The sequence below is a fragment of the Chinchilla lanigera genome, unplaced genomic scaffold (genome assembly GCF_000276665.1).
Source record: "Chinchilla lanigera isolate Chin_1 unplaced genomic scaffold, ChiLan1.0 scaffold00114, whole genome shotgun sequence".
NCBI lineage: Eukaryota > Metazoa > Chordata > Mammalia > Rodentia > Chinchillidae > Chinchilla > Chinchilla lanigera.
In genome coordinates, this window is record NW_004955515.1 from 2,557,172 (window position 1) to 2,573,284 (window position 16,113).

Below are 16,113 nucleotides of genomic sequence, written 5' to 3' on the forward strand. Positions count from 1 at the left end.
GTACACAGTCCTTATATGAGCTGGTCACAGTGTCACACAATTAAAGGAAAGCAAGATGTTTGATAAGTGCAGATGAAAATAAAAGTGTCAATACCTGAATAAGCTAAGAGTCTTTTCTTTAAGGTACCTTTTCCCAACCATTGGTGAGCATATTTTCTACTTTGAAAGTAAAAGCAATAAATTGCTCCAGCAGTTACTCTGGGAAGAAGAGGTTACCTGGAGTATCACCCAGTTGCCACTGACCTCCGGAATGGAGCTGGGGGAGGGGCGGCAAATGGAAAGGGGCATCCTACGTGGGACTAGTACATGACCCATCCCACAATGGTGGCCCACCCTGTGTCTCCCTGGGAAAACACATTTAGGGCAGGGCTCCTGTCCTCTCTTGCCTGGCTTTGTTCCTGATAAGACTTTTGCTCCTTCCCTGTTCCCTGTCTGCTGCAATGAATGGGGATGGGGGAAGCTGCATCTGTACTGAAACATACCAGCCATGTGGGAGGAAGGAGTCCTGTGTTCGCTCACACAGCAGGGTGACTAAAATCAAGAATGGTACACCGTACATTTCTAAGTAGCTGCAAGGGAGGAGTTTTGATTGTTCCCAAGGAAAAAAATGATAAATGCTCATTACCCTGACCTGATCATTAATGTATGCATGAATCAAAACATCACATTCTCCCTCTTAAATCTGTACAGTTTTTATGTGTCAATCTAAACCAAACAACATTAAGATTGGTGTTTTTTAAAAACATGTGTTAGGTTTACCACACCCCCCTTTCCTGGCTTGCTTCCCTCTCCTGGCCTTGTGCTTTAGCAGCGCCTGGGCTGGCGGGCCCTGGGGCCTGATGCTATTAGCACAGGACTGCAGAGCTCTGCAAACCACTTCACTTAATAAAGAAAGAACCACAGCCTTCTGCAAAGAACAGCTCAGCAAGGAGCAAGCCCACTCTGTTCATCTGAAAGGCCTTCTAGAATAGAACCATTTCCTTCCAATGCAGGCACATGGCTTTTAGAGCCTTTGAAAAGCAATACACATCCTATACTTTAATTTCATCTCCCAGCTAAGAGTATATGTATGTGGTTGGAAGACTATAGGCTGGAGCTGGGGAGGTTCTTTATTAAATATTGTTATGCTATAAGGAAAGATGTTATGATAATTTCAGAATTTAATCCTACTCCTATCTCACCATTGCTTTGATGTTACCCACTGCTGGCATGAGAGAAAGGCAGCAATGCTGCTAAATGTGACATTATGTAAGACGGTTCCAAAGCAGTGCTACAGACCAAAACCCTGTCCATACTATGGCTGACTTCTGAAACACATTCATTACTGCCTTTGGACTAGACAATCTCCTGCAAGCTTGCTGAGTATGATGGATTGAACAGATTGTGGCAACAGATGGGGAAAAGCAACCATCTGATTTTGACATAACAGTGAGAAATGGATTTGATGAACAATAATTAGAAGCCATACTCAGCCAGGGGAGACAGTATCAAAACAACGAGCTTTCAGCCGGTCCAAAGACCTTGGACACAGAATAGAGAAATCAACCTTCTTGTAGGAGAGGATGGAAAATGAATTCTGGAATATAAGAAGCACTTATTAGAAAGGCTGTGCTGTCATTCAGGGAGATAGCAGACTAATGTGCAACCTTGAGCTTTATAACAAATGTCTGAGCTGGGCTCTTTGGCTGATTCTATGAAGCTTAATGACCAGAAAAGAAGCGCAGGAGAGTGCCTCAGGACACATGCCCATGTGGTCACAATGACAAGGAGATGCTTGAGTCCAAGAAGTGCCCAGCTGTGTGTTACTGTCACCTGCTGGGGAGCAGAGAGGCAGAGGCTCAGGCAGTGGAGGGGCCTTTGCTGTCTGGTAACTGCTTTATCCTTCAGAGTGTGCTAGCTGGGTTCTTTTTGAGCACTTTTGATATGCTTCAAATATGGCGTGATGACCATTAAACATTGAAATAAAGTATTTAAGCTAGTGCATGACCTGTGGTAAGCACTCAGAATACAAAGCCTCTGTGCTCATAGCCCTGTATTGGGACACAGGGCGCTGATCATCCCGCTGACCTGGGAAGAATGGATACTTGGAAATCCTTATGCAGTCTGAATTTGGAGTGTTCCCAAAGGCCGTGTGTCCAAGGTGGTGCTACTGGACAGTGGAGGAAATTTTGAAGGGGGTCCAGTGAAAAGAAGTTCAGCCATTCAGGTTGGGCCCTTGAAGGAGACATAGGGAACCCAGCCCCTTTGACTCTCTCTGTGCTTCCTAGCCCTATGTGGTGAATAAGCCTAGCCCATCAGGCCTGTCCGCCATGATGTACTGTGACACCACAGGCCCAGAGCAACAGGGACACTTGACTACAAAAAGAATTCTTGGAAACCACAAGCCAAAACAAACCTCTCCACCTTAAAAGTTGATGTCTCCAGTATTTTGTTTGAGCAATAAAGAGCTGAGTAACACACCCCTGAAACTCTATGATTCTTAGGAGGACCCTTGGTTGAGGCACTTGAGGCTCTGACTGAGCCTGAATGGAGCCTGGTGGGGAACGACTGAGGCACAAGAGGGAGTCAGTGGGCTGTCTCTCCTGATGAGTTTAAGCCTGGAGCCTGAGCCTCATCTTTGTAAAGTATGACGGAAACTTATAACTGAATAAACAGAGCTGCAGTTTCCCTGGCAGGCAAACACCTCAAGTCATTAAGTAGTAATAGCTGTGCATAATTAATTTAATTATAAACATAGCATCCATATTTTGTCTAAAGAACACATAGAAATGAAGTAAACAAACAGAAATGTTTCTGTTAAATAAGTTTTCAAACTTATTGCTCTACTAGACTCCATCAGAAATACAGAACTACTTCCGGTGGTGCCCAGTATCAAGTCCAGCTGTCTGCTGTCCCTGATGTCTTGGGGAGAAGCCATTGGGTGGGAAGACCCAGTATAAAGGGGGATTACAGACACTGGCGGCCAGGGACAGGCTGAGCCCCATGGTGCAGCCCTCTTCCCCAAGCCTCAATGACATGGTTGTCCTGTGGGAGAAGGGGACACTTGCATCCCAGAGACAGTCATGCTACTGACTTGAGTGCCGGAGAAGCTGAGGGTGGACTTGGCTGTGGCTGGTGCTGCTGTTGACCTGACCACTGCCCCACCCATACCAGATGAGCACCAGACCAAAGAAGACATGAGAGCTACAGCAGCATCTGGCAGTCCAGTCCCACGCTTCGCATAAAAGGAACCTATTTGTGCTTTACTTTCACTACCTGTGAACAACGTGAGGAAGTTAGCTTAGGTGAGTTCACAGCCACCCATCTACTTACACCATTCCATGCTTTGCTGGTGTCCACCAGGCTAAGCCAGCTCTCCTCCCCCTCCCCGCACCTAAGAGCACAGCAACCCATAGCTTTCACCCTGCACAGTGTTTCTTTGTGCAGTGAGTCACAGTGATATTCTCCATGGAAAACAGGAACAGGGAAATCTCTAAGACAGAGGGAGGTTGCCTTTCTCTGTTTCTGCTGCTGTAGGGTACTAAATAGGTACTCTATGCATAGTAGAGAGTTATGAATAATGAGAGAGTTCTCTCTCATGATTCTGGAGGCTGGAAAGTCCAAGATGCAAGTAGCAGCAGGTTCAGTGTCCGATGAAGTTTGATCCCTCTTTCCAAGGTGGTGCCCTTTGACAGAGTCCTCACATGTCAGGACAGAAGGAAGTGTCAACCCAGTCTCCTTCAGGAGGGCTCTGACCCCATGACTTAATCACGTCCTTGAGGCCCTCCTAATACCAGCTACCATATTGGCTATTAAGTTTTAACATATAAATTTGGAGGGACACATTCAGACCACAGTACAGGCCAGGCCAGCTGTGTGGATCGGTCAACTCAGGTCTCTATTCTTAAAAACAGTCAACCAAGGATGACTGGACATCCAGGAACACTCAAAATGACAGATGGAAGCTGGGAAAACACACAGAACAGTGACCATGGAGGAAATCTCAGTTGTTGCACTATCCGAAAAGAATGTCATCTTGGTCATTTGTCACCAAGACACAGTACCCAGCGCCTGCAATTTAAGGGAGGAGAGGTTTATTTGGGGTCACTGGTTCCAGGGCAGAAATGACATGGTGGGAGGGTCTGCCAAGGAGGAAAACCGCTCATGTCATGCTGGGCAGGAAGGAGAGAGAAGAAAGAATTCTGGGAGAGAGATGGACTCTCCCAGGCCACCCCCCCAGCACCCCACACACACCAATCCAATCACCTTCCAAACATGTGAGGTTCTGGGGAGGCACCCCAGATGTAAACATAAGAAATCTCATGAAAGTTCTAACACATCTTCTCAGACACTGGAGAACTAGCTTCTATTTTTAAAATTAAGTTTTTAAGAGAAATGTAGTGACGTCTGCAATTCAGAAATGTATTTTTGCAAATCAAATGGAGCCAGACAAGCTGATAAATGCCTGTAATCCCAGCATTCTAGGAGACTGAAGCAGCAGGACAGCAAATGTTACTTAGAGGAAACTTGTCCCAAAATTAAAAAAGGTCTGAGGATGTAGCTCAGTGCAGAGGCCCTGTATTCAGGCCCCAGAAACCCTACCACCACCATCACCAATGATGTGGATTAGTGGCTGGACACAGGGATTACCAGATGACAGGGGTGAGACAGCTCACTCAGGGTAGCGTTAATGACACTCAAGGGTGTGTCATCCAGTTCCCACAACTTTCCTGTCTCCTTGGGAATGTCCATGGTGAAATGTTGGAGGTTGGAGGGGTAGGAGCAAGCAATCAGAAGAATGGAAAAAAGATAACTGTAGTTGAAAGGTGTCAATCAAAGTTTGGGAGCTCAAAAGCAAGGTGGATGCTTGGTTCCTACTTAGCAGAGAGACTGTGTCTGAGGGGCAGAAATCAAGAACCAGGACAGTCTTGCTCAGAACTCAGCAAAGCCTCTGGAATTGGAGACCTTCAGTCGGAAATGAGATAGATACCAAGAGTGGAAAAACTGGGTGACAATCTAAGCAGCAGAAAGACCCCCACGTCCACACTCTGTTCTGTTCAGCTGGTATAAGGTATAGTTTTCTGTCCTCAGAGAGGCTGAGCACAACGAACACAGCTCAAATGATGAAAATCTGGCCTGGCGAATAGAAAATCCTCTGGCCCTTTCCCTAACTCAGCATGAGGACAGGGCAGCCAGGCTGACCTCTCCCTCTCCTCACCCTTCCCAGTAAGAGATAAGGACATTGCTTCTTAAAAGAAAGGAGGAAAAATTCATTAACACAGAAACCCTAGGGCCCAAAGAAGTGTTTGCTTCTACAGCGTCAGTGATCAGTGATTCTTCATGCTCTGCATCTCTGCTAATTTTGAGTGTGCAGCCCAGGGTCACTATGAGAGAAGCCTGGGAACTGAAAGAAAGAAACAGGTAGACCCACCCAGGAGAAGGAGCACAGAGGAAAAACAGGAAGCCACATGTTTCCTGAAACACTAAAGTTGTGATCCTCAGAGAACAGAGATACTAATGTCTCTCTGAAATATAAACAAGATATTGTAAAAAAAAGACATCTTTTGAGAACAAAAATGAGCTCTTGGAAATTAAAACTCACAAATTCAAAATTTTTAAAAAGTTATAGAATAATTAGAAGGAGAGGTGGAGGAAATCAAAAGTAGAACCAATAGGAACACAGGATGGATCACAGAAGGGAGAAACTGAGAAAATTAAAGCATTTGTTCACAAAGACCAACATGAGAGTGACAGAATTACAGAAAGAGAAAAGGAAATTATAGCCATCCCTGGTGTCTGCAAGTGATTAGGTCCCAGCACCCTCACCATGGCTACTGAAACACTCAAGTCCTTGTGTAAAATATCATGGTATGAAATATCACATAACCCACACACAGCCACCTATACATTTCACACCATCTTTAAGATTACTTCTAATACCCCATGTAATGTTAATGCAATGTGAGTAGTTGTTATACTGTATTTTTTAGGGATTTATGTGAAGAAAAATCTATCCATGTTCAGTGCAGATTCAAGCATCCTAAGCCTCACTACATGGGATCTGATTTGTGGTTAGTTGACTCAATGCATGTGGAACAAGCAAGGCTAAAGTTTTACAGTGATCCACAGAGTTTTCCTATAGTGAAGAAACAGAGATGGAAGCCCTCATACCATGGCATACGTGAAATTTCACAATTCCAGGAACAACAGAAAAATCCCCAAAGTTCCAGAGTGAAAAATAGGTCCCTAGGAAGGCTCTGAGAATCAGAATGGTCCTGGCCTTCTGCACAGTGACTGAAGAGCTGTGAGAGTGAGACAATGTCATCCAAATAGCCAACCTCAAATTCTGCTCAGAGCAAGCCTGGCAGAGGCCACTGGGGGAGAAGCTGCATCAAAATAAGGGTATCAATTCAGAAAGGCAGACTTGGCTCCATGGAGTGGGCCCCAACCAGGAGAGGCAGATTGGACAGGGTCAGAATGACACAGGCTGCATGCTTGGGCAGAAGAGAGCAGAAAGGCAGTTGGTTCTGAGAAGTACAATGGCCAGAAAAAAACTGGTCATAATAATCAATAACATTCAACTCTCAGAAGAAGGAACCTCAATGCTACAAGGAAGTATGTGCTAGCCAGGAAAATGTCCTAGAAATCCAAGGAAAATGAAAGTGAAAACAACAAAGTTGTGGTCTAACTGTGGAACTATCTAAGCCCGTCTATGATTCTGAGGCATTTATAATGCTATATGTTGGTCAGCTCTCTGTTGCTATAATGCAATACCTGAAATAATTGACTTATAGAGTAAAATGGTTTACTTTGGCTCATAGCTTTGATTCTGTGATAGAGTGGTCCTGTAACTTTGGGCCTGCAGTGAAGGAGCACATCATGGTGGGAGCACAAGGCAGAGTAAGACTGCTTGTGTCAGACAGAAACAAAGAAAAAGAGCAGGAGGAAGGGACCAGGGTTACACTACGCCCCTGGAGGGTACTGGCTGAGCCCTCTCAGGAGGTCCTATTTCCTCAAGTTCCTACCAACTCCCAGTTGCACCACCTGGGCACCAAACATCTAGTACATGGGCCTTTGGGGACCTTTCCAACTCCAGCAGATAAGAAATGCTGTCCTTTGCAGGGCACCAAGTCCTTGACTCAGGATGCCCTATCACTAGCTAGACTACTGGATCACTCATTCAGCAGTGGTGGCTGGGGAGTTATCATCATGTGCATGTCCTTTGGGGTTGTTCTTTTCCCTAAATCAACCTATAATGATTGCAGTGCAGAACACTGGAAATGTGAAAAGTGATGCCTTGAGGAGTGGCGGGTGGGAAGAGGAGGTGGACTAGCAGGAGGGAGGGTGGGAGGCACAGGAGCACTGGCCTCTCACCTTACCTGGAAGGTGTGATGGGGGCTGCATTGCTTCTGGTTTTCAGGGTGAGATTAGCATTTGGTTGGTGGACACAGTGAAGTAATGGCCCTCACCCATATGAGTGGCTGGTGTCCATTCCTTTGAGGGCTTGCATAGAACAAAGAGAGGACAGAGAGTGGATCTGACTCCTGCCTGCCTGCTTGGCCTGGGACATCCAGTTTCTTCTGCCCCTGGACTGGGACCTTTTACCATTGGTTTCCCTGATTCTCAAGACCAGTGGTCCAATTCTTGGACTTGGATCAAATGACACCATCAGCTTTCCTGGGTCTCCAGGTTGCAGAGACATCCCCATCTCCACAATCACGTGACCCTATCATCTTCCCCTCCACTTCCTCCACCTCCTCTCTCTATGTTTCTGTTTCTCTGGAGAACAATGGAAAATCAAATAAGATTGCCACCATGAATGTGGAAAAATAAGCACTTATGCTTAATATTTGACAATACGGTCATGCATTGCAAAATGACATTTTGGTCAGCAATGGGCAACATGTACAGGGGTCCCATGAGTGAGTGTACAATGGAGCTGAAAAGTTCCCATCACCCAGTGACATCATGACTGTCATAGCATCACAGTGCGGCACACTGCTCACTTGCATGTAATTTGCTGGTGTAAGCAAACCTACTGAGTTGGCAGTGTTGTAAAATTACAGCACATACAACCATGTGTCATGTAGAATACCTGGTATGTATTTGCTACATGTTTAACATTACTCTAGAATGTGTTCCCTCTACTTGCTAAAACTAGGTGCGTGTAAAACACAAGAGTGTGTGATGCTGGTGGAAGTCCAGACAGCTCCTGTGTACCTAATCTTTTTATTACATGGTGAGAGAAGGTTGCAGGGCTGACCCTATACACCTCAGCCTGTTTGAGCTCACTCTCTGATGCTTGTATGACAAAGTGCTGGCTGGGAAGAGGTTATCCTGATCCTTGAAGGAGCGATGTGCAGACAGGCCCTGGCATGGATGGGCAGGTGGTAGGTTTATGTCTGATGATGTTTAAACAACGGTCCGATGTGAATGCAGTTTTTATTTCTGCCAGTGAATCCAGAGTTCTTAAAGCAAAGTCTTTCACTTCTCCTCCTCCATCAAATAGCTTGTTGGAACTGGATCCTTACCACGGAGGAACTATTGTCACTGGCAGGTACATGGCGTTTTCCTTCAAAGCATACTATTTATTCCACCCCATCAGGGACCTAGACATGAAATTCCAAGCACTGGTTAGTGCTCCCAAGCAAATATGACCACTGGTCTGGACAGAAGGGTAAAATGGGTGCAAAGACCTAGTGGGGCAGAGAGCAAGCAAAGTTTGGAGACACCACGAAAGGAAGGCTGTCTGGTCACCATGCAGCTATTGTGAATCACAGACAGCAGAAGACAAAAACCCTAGGTCACAAGAATGACAATGAGATCTTGACCTTTCTCTTCCAAGAATCCAATTCTTGTACTCTCCAAATGTCTGCAAAGTCCAGGAGGAGCTCGAGTCATGGTGTCTCCCTTCCCCAGACACGGGACAACTTTCCTGCCACCAGGTCCCAGGTACCCAGGGAGGACCTGGCCTGCTCTCCCAGGGCAGGGCCTCACCAATGCATAGCTGACATTGTTGCCTGGTTTTCTTCAGAAGCTTCTGGCACAAGTGCACCCCCATTGATCAAGGGCTCTTGCTACATTCTGGAAGTTATGAAAAATACTCAAATGGCTCTGTGGGAAGTGCAGATGCTTAAGCCCAAACTTGCCTAGAAATGGCCCAGCCAGTGAGGAAGGAAAATCACTGACCTGCTCCTTCCTCTGTGACACAAGGACAGGTCACTTGTACACTGAATTTTGTCTAGAAACTAAACCCTGGCCTTGTCCAGGACAGAAGTCGGCCTGTAGGCAGCAGCTGCTTGATAGAAATGCCCCAGGAGGATCTGCGGTGTGTGCTATTTTATGGGACTGAAATGTCCACGGAGAGCTCATGTTTGAAGGCTTGGTTGCCATGGCAGCAGCATGAGAGGCGGGGCCCTTGAGAGGTGACAAGATTGGATTGTGAGGGCTCTAACCTCAATGAATTCATTCATTGATGGACTGATACCAAAATGTACTTGTGGGAGGGACTGGTTACATCCATTTCTTGAAGCTTGCTTCTTTCTCCTCTTTCCCGCCCTTCCTCCCTCCTGGCCACCGTGGGATGAGTAGCTTTGCACCGTCACAAACTTCTGCTCTGACATTTCATTATGAGATGGCCAAGAGACTCAGTCATTTTGCTGTGCAGAGTTTTTACCTTTTCATTGCTCTGTACAATTCAATTGTGTAAATATACAATATTTTTCGTCCTTTCTATTATTGATGAATGCTTGGATTGTTTGAAATTCAGTGTTACAACAAATATAGTGTCTATGTGCATGCTGGTTTGTGTCTTTTGGTGAAGCTATGTATTTAATTTTATTAGGTGTACACCCAGAAAAGGAATTGCTGGGTTGTACTGCAAATATATACACACATAGCTTTAGAACACTTCTAGGTATTTTCTCAAAGTGGCGGCACTATTTCACACTCCTGCCAGCACTGGATGGGCAGCTTAGTGACTCTACATGTTGCCCACATGGGGTGTTTTCAATGTTAGACATTTTAATCCATGAGTCGTTTGCCACCTTAATTTATACAGCACTTATTACACTACAGTGTGTATGCCAGTATCCTTAATGTTCATGACTATCTATATTCCTTTCCTTAATATAAAAAACTTTTAGCTGATTACATACTGACTCAGTTATTGAGCACATTGTCAAGCTTCCCTTGTGGCTACATGTGGGCTCATGAGTTAGATCTGGTCAATAGTTCATGAAGAAGTGTATGTCCCACTTCTAGATATTGTTCTTGAATCTACTGATCATATTCATCACTCTGTTCTTGGTCTAACAAATCTATTGGGTAAGTTCTTTCCATTGTAAAGAACCTACTGAATACACTCTCCCTGGTCTACTTTATCTATTGATTTTTGGTCTATTTTTTAGGGTTTATTTATTTATTTACTTTTTTGTCTTTTTGAGACAGGGTTTCACTATGCAGTTCAGGCTAGTCTTGTAGCCACTTTGTAGCCCAGGCTAGCCTCAAACTCTCAGTCATCCTCCTGCCTCAACCTCCCCAGTCCTGGGATTATAGGGATGCGCCACCACACTGGCCTCAATTTATTATGGTTCAGATCAAGAATGTCTCACCAAAGCTTTATGTGCTCACAGGCAGGGCTTGTGGAAGACAGTTGAATACAGGGGTACTGTACTCACCAGTGGAGGAGTGTGCTGTTGGAATGTGGGCCTGGCCCAGAAAGGTAGGGCATTGGAGTGCGAACTGAAAGGGTGCATCTCCCTACCTGGCTCCTTCCTTCTTTCTCTGCTTCCTGGTCACCATGCGGTGAGCAGTTTCCTCCACCCAGGCCCTTCTACCAAGCTCTTCCTCTTGTGGAGCCAGAGAACCATGGACGGAACCCTAAGCTAAAGTAGACCTCTTTTCTTTAAGGGGTGGGTATTGTGAGTATTGGGTTATCTCAGCCATGAGGAAGTGACTAAGACACTACTGATCATGCTGGTTCTGATATGTGGACTCTACTGATCAAGCACTCCATCTGGCTGAGTGGATGGGAGCATACAAATGAAGGAAGGCATACTTCCTACCATTCCTGGCCTACCTGCCCATGTCTCGCAATACTATGTGAAAACTAAATACACTTTTGTCTTGGTCAAGCCACAATATTTCAGATTGTTTTTTCATCACAGGAACCTCCACACCCAGTGAACATGCTGTGTTTCCTCATTTGCCCTCTCTCACACACTTAAGCACATGCTGTTTTGTCTGCTCATCACCCATCTGTCCACTGTGGCACACAGAGATTCTGAATCTCTCCCTGCTACAGGTGTAGGCCTGTGGCCCAAGTCTGAGCAACTACAGCTCTCATCTGTATCAGTTTAGGGTTCACAAGAGGAACAAATATATATAGATATATATATAAAGGATTTACAAGGTAGGCTTACAATGGCTGCCTGCAGAATCAGGGGTGGAAGGATGCAAAATGGCTCTCTACACTCTGGAGAGGTAGAGGATCTGGTCAAAGGTGAGAGGCCTGGAGCTCACTGCAGTCTGGTGTAAGTCTGTGTCAGACAGCCAGGGCGTGTGAGTTGGAAGGTTAAGAGTCTGTGCTGGAAGCCTAAAGGAGGTAGAGATGAGTGTCTAGAGGCAACGGTGAAGACTGGAACTCCTCGTCTGCAGGGAAGACTACCTAATTCTTTCCCACTCTATTCTGCCACCCACATCTGGGGTGGGTCTTCCTCCCTCTCCTTGCAGCCTGCTTGTCAGTGATCCACAGACATACCTGGAGCTTTACTAGTCTGCACACAGGTCTTACTGCTGTCAAGTTGACACATCACAAGCAACAGCCACACCATCGCCATCCAGAGCTGCAAATCTATGGTTTACCACGAGATCCAATAAAAGCCTTCCCATTAGATTTGCAACACAAAGCAAAAGAGTCTTTGTTATCGTCCATTTAAATCCTGGCTGCCAGCAGCCTTGGGCCAGGAAAGAATGAGACCAACACCCAACAGAACCAGAGCCAATTAGAGACAAAGAGGGAAACAGAGTCAGAGAGAAGAGTGAATAGGAAGACTTCACATGGCTGCTGGGCCTCCAGCATTTAACTGCACCTGCAATCAAGAGTGTGAACATCATTTCTGTCCCTTATGACCAAGGGTCCTGTCTCCATTAATACACTAAACATGTTTGAGGGTGATTTTACAAGAAACACTACATGAGATGCTACAGATTTCAGTGCCTTTCTTCTTAAGATAACAATTTTAATCTGATAGCCTACAGAGGGTCCATCCAAAGGGGGTGGATAGGAAAAGAAGAAGAATGTTTCCCACCAACATTTAGGATGAAGCATTTTCTTGAGGTCCTCATGTAGGCAACAGAACTACAGAGTGTGTGCAAATTCATCCCCAGGAAAAACCAAAGCTCAGTTGTCCAGAGTTTAAAATCTTGGGCATTTGTTACAACTTTGAAATATTTGTTATTAGGCCCATTGCTGGAGTGTAACATTCAAACTTCCCTATGATGAATGGGGTCATTATGTATATCTAAAACTGTACCGATAGACTTTATTAATTAAAAAAATAAACTCTATGGAGAAAAAAGTTAAGCATAATATTCAATGTATAAATAAGAAGCAAGTGGATCACATTTTAAAATAATTTGAAAACTGGATTTTGGTATAGCTGGTTTCATTTCTACCGTTTCTATTCAACACTGTGCTATTAGAAGCAACATCCTGAGCGGAAGTCTGCACACTACCACAGTGGAGAGGGCCGTGGAGCACAGAAGAAGGAAGAGATATCCAGGAACAAATCTAGTGGACTGTTCGAAGCCTGGTGTAGATGAGAGAGGAGCATGATGACTTCATAGTCGCCTCGTGGGCAGGAGACACTCACTGCTGGGGTGCAGGGGCAGGCATTGGAGGAAAGGATGTTGGGTGTCTGCCAACAGGCAGGGAGAACCTGGGGCTCCAGCAGCTGGTGGCAGAGGGCGCCTAGGAGGGCAAGGAGGAGGTTCCACACTGGTCAGGCTGATGGTGGGACAGGCACACTCAGCAGCACTGCTGACTTTGACTGTCCCCTGCATGGAGCTGGGGCAATGCAGGCCCTTCCCAGAACACTTGCACTCCATTCATGTGGCAAAAGCGGGCTCTATTACTCACTGTGCACAGGGATGTGGGAAGGGCTGCAGTCAAAGTGTGCTGAGGGCTAGATTATAGCCCTTAACCAGATTTAGTTGATACTCTGCTTTGACGGTGACGATGTCATGCAGGGAGCAGAGAACAACAGCAAAGCCTCAGCAGCCTTCATTTATATTCTTGCTGCTAGAGCCAACCCCAAATTTCCCCATGTGGGTTTAAGGAAAGCAGCCCTCTGGGGACTGTAGGGGTCAAGGGGACAGTGGGAACACAGGAGGGGACCAGGGGCATCTGGAGGTTTCAGAATCCCAAGTGGCTTCCCTCTTACAGCCTAAGAGTGTCCTCTGTGTGCCAAGGGTGACCAGGGAGGACACTTTAATTTGGAGGCTGGCCAGGAAGAACCTCACTGGGGTGACTGAGGGGCAGGAACTGTGCAGGGGTGATGTGGTGGCAGGTCCCCTCTCTCAGCATCTATCACAGTAGAGGTACCATCCTGTGCCACAGAGCACTTCTGGTCACATTCAAAAGTCATCTCTCCAGAACTGAGGCAGGTCCCTGACCCTGCAGGGGCCATTTCTCCACTCCCTATGCTCACCCCTCTCAGCCTGGACACCAACGCCCACACTGAGGCTGGACACGACCCGTCGGCTCTTCCGGAAGTGAAATGCTCCCTTTTTGGGCCTGGCTTCTGGTCAGCCCCGCACACCTGCACCACACACACTAGGCAGAAGCAGCGGCACAGGAAGAGAGATATGTGTCCCTGTACAACAACTAAGTGATACATGAAGCCAAGTAGGGTTAAGTGTCACTTAAGCTGTCACACCTGAGCCTCTTTCTCACTTGGGACTTAAATGCCTTCTCCTGCTCCTCTGTATATCCCTGATGCTGTTGTTCTGACAGGGAAATGGAAAGAAATGTACCAAAGATACCTTAAATACCACACTCTGAATTTCTGGGGAGGCTCAGTGACAAACTGGCCTGCAGAGTGTCTTTGATATGCTTGAAATTAATGTTGGTGGGGAAGGTAAGTGGGTTAGAAAAGAAGAGTGATTGGGGTTCACTTTGCTGTTCTTTCACACGTGTACAAAGTCTGCCACAATGAAATGATAGACAAGAAGAAGACAAACTGGGTCACTGTGGGGGGGGCTTGGGTCATCAGGCTTGGGCCGGGGGAACGGGGAATGCAGCCCTCTGTGCATGGGATGCACTTGGGGGCTTTTTCGAGGTCTCATTTACTTCTGTCCTATCTGCTTGTACATAGGCTGGAGATGTTTAGGATTCTTGAAGGTCTCAAATCCAGAAGTGTGGGCACTGGGACATCCATGAGAAGTGTCTGCTTTACCCTCGGCTGTCTTCTGCCAGGCTCAGAGCACAAGGGTCTGAAAGTGGGAAGGTTCCAGCACTTGCTGACAAGTGCTACCTGCCCACTCAGCTGCAAGGCCCCTTGAGATGGTCAGTGGTAACCCTGGATCTGTCTCAACACTGGCCTTGCAAGAGTGGCCAGCTCCTCTGGCAGAGAGATCTGTCAGCAAGCTCTCACAGGGGGTGGAAATCCACTTTCTCATTTAATTTCCACCCATCTGCGCTCATTCTGCCCTTTGCGATCCCACAGGGCCATCCTTCTTCCCTGAACAAATTTGCAAATATGTGGATTGTGATACCTTGTGCCCGACATGTGGAACTCCAGACAGAAGGCTCCTGGTGGGACAGCGGCCCTCCCAGGCATGCTGGCAGCTGTTAGACAGCAAACAAGGCTGCAGTAGTCTAGATGCGGCCCACCTGCGAAGAACCAAGGAGCATGCCTTCCATGTCTGCAGTACTTGCATTTGTAAATCACACACGAGTGTCCTTCCTCAGGACATAGGTGCTGTGAACTCAGCCTGGGCCCAATCTTTTCCTGGTCTACCCTGAACCAAGTGGGTGGGGACCTGATACATGGACAACTCTCACTGAAAGAAAGAGATCTCTGCTCCTGCCCTGCAATTGTCACCACCACTGAAGGTCACACATTGCCATTCTCTGCATTCCCACATCCCTCCCCCAGGGCTATTTTGTACTCAGGCTGGAGACAACAGAGAGCTGAGGCCCAAGGTCAGCCTGAAGCAACTGAGCCAAGTGTTAGGCTGAGTCCAGTGAGACCCCAGCTGCAGACTTCTGGAGCAGACGGAGAAGGGCTGAGTTCCCACCCACCCCACTCAGCCCCAGTTTGGCCACACTACCCTTCAATGGTCTAGGAATGGCCTCCTTCACTGCCCCCTGCCACCCAGCTGAGGGCTACCCCACAGCCCAGGAGCCAGGCCTGGCTTTTCATACTGAGGAAAAATCCTGGCCTGTTTTTTCTGGAACTGCGGGGCGTGGGGGGCACCTGTGTCTCTGTGCGGAAACGATTGCCATGTTTCTGCACCAACTTCTGAGGGCCCCTCAAAAGTCTAATCATGAACTCAGGAGCTGCATTGGGGCTCCTTTGCCACCTGGCACGGAAAAGAGGCATATTTAGCAAAGGGTCGGCATCGGGAAACAGCAATCTCCTGCCTACCTCAGGCGGGGGAACACCAAGGGCCTGGAGGGTCCTGAGCCAAGAGCCCAGGGGCCTGCAGGCTTAGTGCACAGGTAGGTGGGGTCCCTGGCAGAGCCCGGGCTGGGGTGTAGGAAACCTTGGGGGTCTGTGGGGGCCTGGAAAGGTGGCAGTCCAGGCCCCCAGAAAGAGCAAGGGGTTCATGGGGGAGGTGGTGAGGAAGGGGGCGGAAGGGCACCTCGCCTTGTTAATGTGCTCTAGACCAGCAGAGGCCAGGCTTGGGTAGGGGCAACCCTGGGCCTTTCGGTGGGACCCAGTGGGTGGGCAGGAGGTGGGATGGAGGGCGGGAAAACAGAAGGGGCAAAGTGGGTAAAAAGGGGAGGCAAGCTGGAGGAAGGACAGTTTAGAGCACAGGGGAGCAGAGGAGAGCAGAGTATCGTAAGGTGAGAAAGGGGAGGGGAAGAGCAGGGAAGGAAGTGGGGTTGGGGGAGGGGCAGGAGGA